Source organism: Cheilinus undulatus, linkage group 9 (assembly GCF_018320785.1).
Source record: "Cheilinus undulatus linkage group 9, ASM1832078v1, whole genome shotgun sequence".
Classification (NCBI taxonomy): Eukaryota; Metazoa; Chordata; class Actinopteri; order Labriformes; family Labridae; genus Cheilinus; species Cheilinus undulatus.
Window position 1 is genome coordinate 16194604 of NC_054873.1, and position 9995 is coordinate 16204598.

Genomic DNA, 9995 nt, shown 5'->3' on the forward strand with positions numbered 1-9995 from the left:
AATCAATGGTATCATGAACAAGATTGTCTACCACAACATCTTAGTGCATCATGGAATCCCTTCTGGACTGAATCTGATTGGTCGTGGGTTCATATAACAACAAGACAATGACCCCAAGCATACTTCGAAGCTATGCAGAGACTGTCTGACCAAGAAAAAGGAATCTGGAGTACTGCTAGAAACTATTTGGAACTCAATAACAAAAGAGACTACGGAAAAGTACTGAAAAACAATGGCAGCAAGAATGCAAGCTGTTATCAAGGCCAAAGAAGGCCATACAAAATATGAAGTTTATTGGTTATTATGTGTGAAAAAGGACTATTTAGTTGTTTCAGTTTGTTATTTGCCTAATAAATAACAATAACATCTCTAGTTTTAAACTAGTTTTTGAAAGATTTCTAAAAATATTTATGTTTTCTCGTTTTTATGACGTGGTCTAATAAATTTGTCAAGCACTGTATATTTACCCATATTTATGTGTAATGTTGATGAAGTTAAACAGTACTTGTTGGTTATTTTAGGCGCTGATATATTCTGTAACTTTTTATAAGCGCCCCATAAAGCAGGGGTTCTTGAACTTTTTAGGGCTAGGGACCCCTTACAGGGCAGAACATTTACCCTCATGCTGATTAAACATATGTTAAATGCCATCGGTACTCCTAGATACTGTATTGTTAACTCTTCAGCCTAAATACAAGCTCTTCTACAATTGAGTGTGGCTTCTTACTTTGATGATCCTTTGAGCAGCCAAATAAGAAACCCTGTGCTTTTTCAGAGGTTGTGGTCAGGTTCACATTTGTGTTTTTTTGGCAGGTATGTCACAATCCTATCTGAGTTTTTATTGGCCCAAAGCTGACTTATGTAGGAGCCATCGATTTAGTATGGTTATTTTATGGCACTGTGGTCTCTTTATGTATTTATTTGCTTTTTAATCACATGGCATCGCTTTAATAATTTATTTAGAATTATCCCACAGACCCCCAAGCTGTGGCTCGCGGGCCCCCAGGGGTCCCCGGACCCCAGTTTGAGAACCACTGCTGTAAAGGATGGGGCTCGCCATTGAAGCAGTAGGCAGAAATAATTTGCCTAATATTTAAGGACAATCTTTATCTGTATAAAAGCACATGGAACATTCATTTGCATTCCTAGATCCTGTATATTAGTTTTGTATTATTTCTCAAATTACCTCCAGGAGGAAGGGAGGGAAGCAGAAGGAAAAGAGAAGACGTCTGTGTCATAACAGAGGAAAAGGAGAGAAACTCCCTTTCATGAGAACATGCTACGCTCGCTGTTCTTGCGCATGCATGCAGACAAGTGCTTGTATAAAGTGGTTTTTAAAACACCTGATGGTAATACCGTATACCCCAGTAAAATGTGCTGCATGAAAATAAAATACTGCAAAAATATGACAAACATGAGGGCAAGACTAATGCTAAATCAGCTAAACAGTTGTTTAAAATCGCAAAAATATCAAATTGTGACCCAAGTATCATGATAATATCGTATCATGGGGCCACTAGTGATTTCCACCCCTACCCAGGTGCTCTTTAACCTTGCAAAGCAGATGGATACGCCCGTTTCCATGTTTCTCACTGGCAAATCCATCTTGCAAAGCTCCCATATGAACCATTTGGGCCCGTTTAGAAAGTGACAGGACCAATCAGCATCAAGGGGCAGTACTTTCGGATGCAGCATGGTCTTGACGTAAGTAAGCAGCAACAAGAGGCCAGTACGTTATGCAGTTCTAATGGAGTTTACTCCTTCAGTAGGGGTGCAGCTTGCTGGCGGCTACGTCACAAGTTTTGTTGCTCTGATTGGCCCGTAAAGATATGACAGACAGAATGTCCATCCAATCAACCTTTGAGTTTTTTTTTTGTTGTTTTTTTTTAGGGGTCTGCCCTTTTCCAAACTCTGTCTATGAGGGTTTTCCAGATGGATGTGTGAAACAAATCCATTTGGCATGTCAGGTTAGGTGCTTGTAATACTAGAGCAAAACATGCAAATTACTGGACTCAGAGTCACTGCTATGCCAGCAGTGGCAGTGGATTTACGTGTACTACAACACAACACATGCATTAAAATCAGTTATGACGGTGTTGCGAAAATTAATTTTGTTGCAGAATTTTTTCCAGCGGCAGCATTGGTGCCAGTTTACCACTACAACTTATTACCTTTTTAAAAAGTAAAAAATTACAAAAAAGCAAATTACTTCATGGCACCACTGCTGAAAGTGATGTGTTATACTACTAGTTTCATTACTTATGCATAACTGTTACATCACCTTATGTGCATCGACACTCAAGTGCAAATTCCAAACAGGGTTGCACAACATTATTGGCATGATATCAGTAACAGCAGATATGGAAATATCTGCTGATAATCACAGCCGATACATCAGCAGTACATAGCGGCTGTATAAACCAGCAAAATGCACAAAGCACCATCAGTAATAGGGGGTTGTCTAGTGCACCACATACTTGAGGTGGCTCAATGTGAACACTGAAAAGTTTGAATGAAGCCTCAAATGTAAAACAACTCCTCTGTCACCTCCTCTGGACTCAGTCTTCCTTTGCAAAGGACACATCTGGTGTTCTTCAAGGTAAAAAAAAAAAAAAAAAAAAAAAAAAAGGTTTGAGAATATCAGTATTGGTTAAAAATAATTTGGAAATATCTCCATGCCCACATCAGCACAAATCGTCATTATAATGACAGGGACATACCAGATCTCTCACTTGTGCTTTTAAATTAAACAAGATGAAATTACACCCATTTATCTCTGCTTTTGTGTATACCTGTTTTTGAAAATCAATTATTCCCTTATCAATAGCACCACTGAGCATCACATAGCATTGCAGAATACAGTCAGACAAGCGTTGCAAAAGCACGTGTGAACAGGAACGACTGATATTTTTGTCTCCAGTAACCAGTTTTGTAACAGTAACTTGATGAAATGTAATCTAATTAAAGTAATGTAGTGCTCTATAATGAATTATCTCCAACACTGAGGAGGGTACAAATTGGCATAAAGCAACAACTTATTTCAAAACCTTGCAATGTGATAGCAGATTATGTGCTGTTTCTTCTACGGATCCCACAGAGTTAAAATAGGTTGGACTGTACATTACTCCTGCTTGTCTCTAACTTCCTTGGTATTGTTGCACAGGATGGAGAAGTAAAAATGAGTCTTAAAATAGGTGCATGTCAATTACATCATAAGTACAAAGATTTGGAGAACGCCTGAAAATGATGGATTCAGGGGGCTGCATCTTGAGTGAGGTACTGTGCATATTTGCAATTCCAAACTGGTCATTATATTGAATTCATGCTGACACTGACACAGTTTAACCTGTCATTCAATGAAAGCCAATGCAGATGATTGGGTAACAATAAACATCGCCCACCTATCACAGGGGCCACCAGTCTACAACAAATGATGCTTTAGCTTTCTGCGGTCAACATAGTGTCGGCTAACACATCATCAGCATTCCTGAAGTCTTGCCCAGTGCAAAGGTCTATTTACACTACCATAATAACACAATTGTTCAAATGGGCTGTAGAAAATATGAAATGAAATGGGAGAGGAATGGAATCCAGTCTGATATGCTTGGTTTCGGAAAGGAAGGAATCGCCTGTCTCGTCTTGTTTACCGTACCCAGGCAAAATAAATCATAAAGCTGACAAGTGTAGACTTCTTTCCAAACTATGAGCATATAATGTCTTTGTGTGGTTTCTTGTCACAGGGCACCCTGTCAGATACAATTACACACAGCAAACCTTCATCTGAGAAGTAAACAATTCACAACAGAGGTAGCAATGCACTCTGGGTTAAAATGTTGCCCTTTGGGCTGCAGTTAAGGTTGTTTACTTTGCAATGTAGTGAGTGTGAGACCATTATGTTACGATAATGTGTCTGAGATTTGGCAATTTCACTGACCTTGGATACAACACATGGTCTGACCCGCCATATGCCAACAATTCTGTGTTTCATGTTCAATATGGTGGGCTGTAAGTTGAATGCATACAGTGAGAGGAAAGGAAATTATTTTCATTGCATTTCAGTTTTATGTGAAAATATCTCTGTAGTGTTATCTTTCAGGTCTGTCTTAGAATTTTTGCTGTACATTTTTTAATACAAGTCTTAAAAAAGGAAACCAAGGTAAGTTAAGGTTGTCTCAAAAAAATACAAGTACATTAACTATGACCCAGGCTTTTGGAAATTGTTCATCTTTAATGGCAAAAATTGGATGCACCAATCTAATCCTGATAGTGTAGACTCAAATTCCAGAAATCAAATACTACTTTTTGCAGATGATAGTCAATTATACAATGAAGCCAGATAAAAACAATTAATTTGCTGGGCTCATTACATGCCCCAGGAAAACCCTTAGTACTCTCCATCAAAGTTTTACTGCACGTGTCTTTCAAGAAGAGAGAAAGAAAGAAAAGACAACACTGAAAACTAGAAGGTGGGGTGGAAACACAGTGAGGCAAAGCATTGGCTTTGCTACGGTTGGACTGTCATGGCGGAAGCATTGCCTGCTGGTGCCAACAGATGCGCTGACAGTCTCACCCATGGTCTCACTTGACAACTGGAAGTCATGGCAGCAGCCGCGATTTCAAAGGGGTGGCCGGTGTCACCCCCAAAGTATGATTGGCCACCCCTGATGCCACCCCAGAATTTCTAGAACATCACTGGCTGTCATGCCATGAAGCTTCCGGCATCCGTATTCCCGGGGACTTGGAGACATTACAGGCGCACAGACACGGAACTCCTGCACAGCAGCAGTACATTTTTCAACAGATATGGTAAGTCCAAATTCTAAGGTTCTGCTTTGCTTTTGTCAGCTTTGCTGCTACAATGAAATGTGCTTGCATGCTAACTAAATGTAGGATAATGTTAGACAACTGTTTACTTCTTTGGCTAAGGCTAAATAACAGTGGTTGTGGTTATTGTTGTTCCAATACCAGTATCAGAAACACGTCTGATACTGCTTAAAATGCAGGTATTGATATTGACGAACACAAGTATTACTGCACCGATCAAATAGCGTTATGTTTAACTTTATATTGTGCTTAGTTTCACCATGCTAAGTGTTAGCAATATAAACAGGAAATCAATTCTTCTTCGTTGCTGGAAAACACAAGCTACCGTTTTTAGAGCAGCGAAAAAGAACGGGAGGATCCACTTGATGGGCATTTTAATTAATGTTCTACACTTTAGCAATATCCAAATTATAACTGAGTGGAACTATTGAAATGAATTCAAATAAATTGTGGCCTGCAAATTAAATTAAGTGCCTGCAAACGATACTAGTCTTTCAAATAGTTGTGTTTGTTTGCTGAGAATAATCACTTTTCTGTTGTTCAATCCAACCCTACAACTTCCTTAGGCTACACTTGAAAGGCATTTTCATCTGTGGAAAAGTTACAAAGTGCAGGCTCTATTATTTGACTGTAACTATAACCTATGTATGCTTGTGCTATTATACCATTGCTTTTATACATGTTTAAAATTAAAAAAAAAAAAAGGTTATTAGTGTAACAGAAAGTAATTAAATGTTGTCATGTGTGTTAAATATAGCTATTGTAACTGAGGTCGGATTTGAGGATGGATTTGGCAAGGATATCTGTCATGGAGAAGGCTTTTGTGAGCCCATGCTTCTCAGTGGACCCAAAGGTATGTTTAAGCATTTGAACACCAAAAAACATTAACTGATAGCTGAAAAGGGTTAGAATTTGGTTACGAGTATAGCACAAAGTAAGTAAATGTTGTCATATGTCAGATATGGCGTTTGAAACTGTGGCTGAATGTGGTTAGGACAGCTGTCATAAAGGCACTGTGAGCCCCGGCCATCTGCCCCACCTACTACCTGTCCCAGTGGACCCAAAGGTATGTTTAAATCTTTAATCAGTGCACAAAAATATTTTGATTATCTTGTGTTTTCAAATCCTAACTGACTCCATGGCTAGCACTGCCACTGTCTTGGGTGTTCACTCACTCAGCCACTCTCTCAGCCCATACAAATAAGTTGGTCAGTTGCTGTACATAATGAATTTGATCCTTTTTTATAGAAAAGTGTTGTAATTTTGAAATGTTGTTTATCATTTCAGACATCTCAAAGTCCAAGGTAGAAAGCCCTGTCCAGCCAAGACCAAAGATATTCCCTCGGGCACTCCAAGGAGACAGGCTAAGGTCTTTTAGTGAGACATAGTATGTGGTAATTTCAGTTATACAACATTTGGTCTGCATTTTGGAAAAGCACTTTGGAAAATGTGGTAATGTTAAGGACAGGGGTGGAAAGTAACTCATTACTTTTACTCAGATTACTATTATTGAGTAGCTTTTTTGTGTACTTTGGTTTGATCAAACCCTATAATAAATAACCTGGTTGGAGGTCCATATTTTCTTGTTATTGCACATTTAGGACAGGTCACATTTCACTTTGAAAACCCCCTGGGTAATACTTAAAGTAAATTTTAAATGACTTTTTTATTTTTACCTTAATAAATTTGTAGACTAGTACTTTAATTTCTATTTAATTTAAGTAAACTTGAACTAGAGTAACTGTACTTTTAACTTATTACAATAATCTGGTACTTTTCCACCTCTGGTTAAGGATGATTTCAACTTTGTCATTTATATTTAGTATTCTCCTGTATCCTCTATTTCACAGCAAAATTTTCTGTACAACTCAGCTTTTTTTGTAATGAGGGTTTTTGGATTGCTAAAGAATATTCATGATATTTACAATAAACATGATGGTTTTGCATCATAATTAATGCTTCTTGCAAGCTTATTTCATTATCATAGTTATAGCTGTCATTATGCCAGCTTATAGGCATTAATGTTTTGTTTTAAAGTAGGCTTCCTTTTGGTTAAAGGCCTCCTCATCAGCTCTTTGGTTGGCTTGTTGCAGATCTATGACCAAAGATACTTTGTTTATTTACAGGTCAGAGTGTTGTTAAGAGCTCAGGAGACTGATGATGTTGCTTTGTCATTTTCTTCTCATTACTACTTTATCAAAAAGATATTTACAATTTGTAATGATTTTAGCATATATAACTTGGCTATTAATTCATATTAAAATCTTGCATGATGTTCGTGCAAATCATGAAAACATTGTGGCCACCTCTGCACATCCCTTTGCCACCCCTTGGCCACCCCAGTGAAAAATTCGTAGAACCGTCACTGCATGGCAGAGGGTGAATATTCCTCTATTCCTCCCAGCATTGTGAGTATTCTAGCAACAATTCGCTGTCTTTCCCTCTGTTACGCTCTGACTTGTCTCCTCAACCGGGTGTGTGTCTTTCAAACTCTATAAACTCTAAAACTTTAAATAGAAACACACAAAAAATGATGCTGGGAATGAAGTTACTCATGTCCGCCATCTCCAGGTGTAAAGTGGTAACAGCGCAGACCTCCGCCATTAGCCCTATCTCCCAATAGTACAGAATCCTTAAAAAAATTCCTGAATCCAGACGGTGATCCGGTCACTCTCAAAATCTAATCAGTTCTTCCTTTTGCCACATTTCCTGAAAATCTGGTCACAACTTTTTGAGTTATGTTGCTAACAAACTAACAAACAAACAAACCCACCCGATCACATAACCTCCTTGGCAGAGGTAATCATACTGTAATAAAATAGGTATCCCAAAGAGGTTCCAGCACAGGCAGACCATTGTAGTGTGGAATGCTGCAGCTGTATTACCTGTTAGATGTCAACTCTAGTTGTGGTTTGCTTCACTTATTTTAATGCAATTTTATCCTAGTTTATTACCCAGAAACACAATCTGTACAAATGTACAAGTATATCCTTGTGCTGTCTGTTATAATTCAACATCTTCCCACGAGATTAAATGATTAGAGTTTTACAATAGCTAATGCTAAGCCAAGCAATATGTCACGGAATACACAAAGCACCAATGTGCGCCAAGCAAACCATGTTATTGTCCATCTGTGGTTAGAGCCTCGGCTTCCCACGAAACAAGTCTCCACAGGCCAAATGTTGCTGCATTTGGGGCCGAGGCCACACTACAGTTTGCCCATCGCATGTGTCATAGATCTGCTTGGTCCCCTCGTGGTGGAACAATGTGTCTAAAGCTGGACCGAAAGGGAAAGCTTCCTGAGGTCAGGGGAGTATAATACACTAGCTGGCTCTCAAATAAAACTCGTTTGTTTTTCTTAAAAGGAGGTTGAGGTTTTTGGGTTTCAGTCCATCACCCCCTACACCACACCACCTCCACTCCTCTCTGTTTGTTACAATGGAAGCCTTATGGTGTGTGTGTTTTGACCTTTTTGATTTTTACACAAGGTGGTGATTGGCAGAAAACTTGTTTCATCATGACTCGAGCTCTGGTTTGGCACACCTAAATGTCAGCTGTGTATAAATTAGGTAGGACTGTGTATATACTGCCGCAGTTGGAAAGGCTTTTGGCACCAAAAATCTCACAAAGAATAAACGATATATTGTATGTTAGACAAGTTTCGGATTTCAGCCAATATATGAACGACCATTGTAAAAGTTTATCTGCAGGTTTTTGGAGGGAAATCCACAAAACTTAATTAACCTTAGGAGACAAAACTGATCACTCAACATGCCGAGAGAGAAACAAGACATAAAATCAATTTCAGTCTTCATAAACTACATGGTTTAAAACGGAGAAAATTTGAGTCATGCCATCTCATAAGGTCGCACATGAGTAGATGTTTAATTTTTTAAGCTAGACTATATTAAAATCAACGGTTTCTCTCACATTACACAGAAGGTCCTACGTGTGAATGTACTCTGTTAACCCTGAGATAGCACAGATATGAAGTAGTTAAAGCTCATTGGGTGTTATGGTCAACATTGGTCAGTAATGGCCAGTGGTTTGGCGAGATTTGCTTCTTGTTACACAGCTCTTCCTGTCCACACACATACTGTATAATAAAGACTTCCTCAACAGATTGGAAACCACCACACTCTCTCACCAGCAATCTTGACTTCTTTTTTTCTCTATCCCTTCTATCTTTCCCTCCTTTCTTTCATTCTTGCTTTCTTTCAATCGCTCCCATTCTCTCTCCCTATCTCACTCCTTCCTTCTACGTATTGACCTTCCCAGGCTGGCCTGGGTCTTTATATTTCAGGCTCTGAGGCTACATCTGAAACAAAAGCAAAATTATGGGTCTGGTTTGGCTTGAGGAAAGCGCAGTGACCCCGGCATGTGGTTTTCTTAGGCCAGACCAGAGAGAGGTGAGGTGGGGAGAAGAATTTGTGTGAATCTAGCTGCGTATTTGAAGCAAACCCTGACCACAGCTAATTTGAATGTGTCATTAGCAGGAGGGGGGGATCTAAACTTGGGCTGGCCAGTGATGGAGTGAGACACCACTTGTTTTTCCTTTTATTGTTGAGGGTTTTTGGGAGGAGGGGGACATGGAGGCCCAAACCTCGAAAGAAGGAACACTACTTATCACCCCATAAATCTCCTTTCTTCATCTCTTGTCTAAGTCATGAAGCTGTTGTTCCTTGAAGCTTTGATGACTCTTATAATTTGCTGCTTTGGGTACTCCCATGAAGTGTGAAAGAGTTTGCTGGTGCTGTCTACAGCCTGAGTGGTATTACTGTCAAACCTACAGTAGTGTAAATGTTATCTTAAAGGGAACCATCGTGGCTGATCCAACAAAGGCAGTGCTTGATTAATGTTTTAAGATGCAGCAAACACCTGGGTCACATGGGTTCAAATTCAAAGTGGCATGGTCTACCACAAACTAGAGGTGTAGAAATAAAACATAAAAATGGAAAACTGTGTATTTTGAGACCTTACGCAGATGGATAGCCCTAAAGTAAAACAATCAGTGAAGAAAGCTCAGTTTCTTCCTGTGTCTCTTAGTGTTTCCTACAGTTGGCCTAAATCATACTGTGTGGTCTTGAACCCTATTTAGACCTAGTGGGTGACCGCTGTACAATTAGGTATGCCATGTTTCACAGCAGCAGCAGAAAGTGGAATTCCTGTCA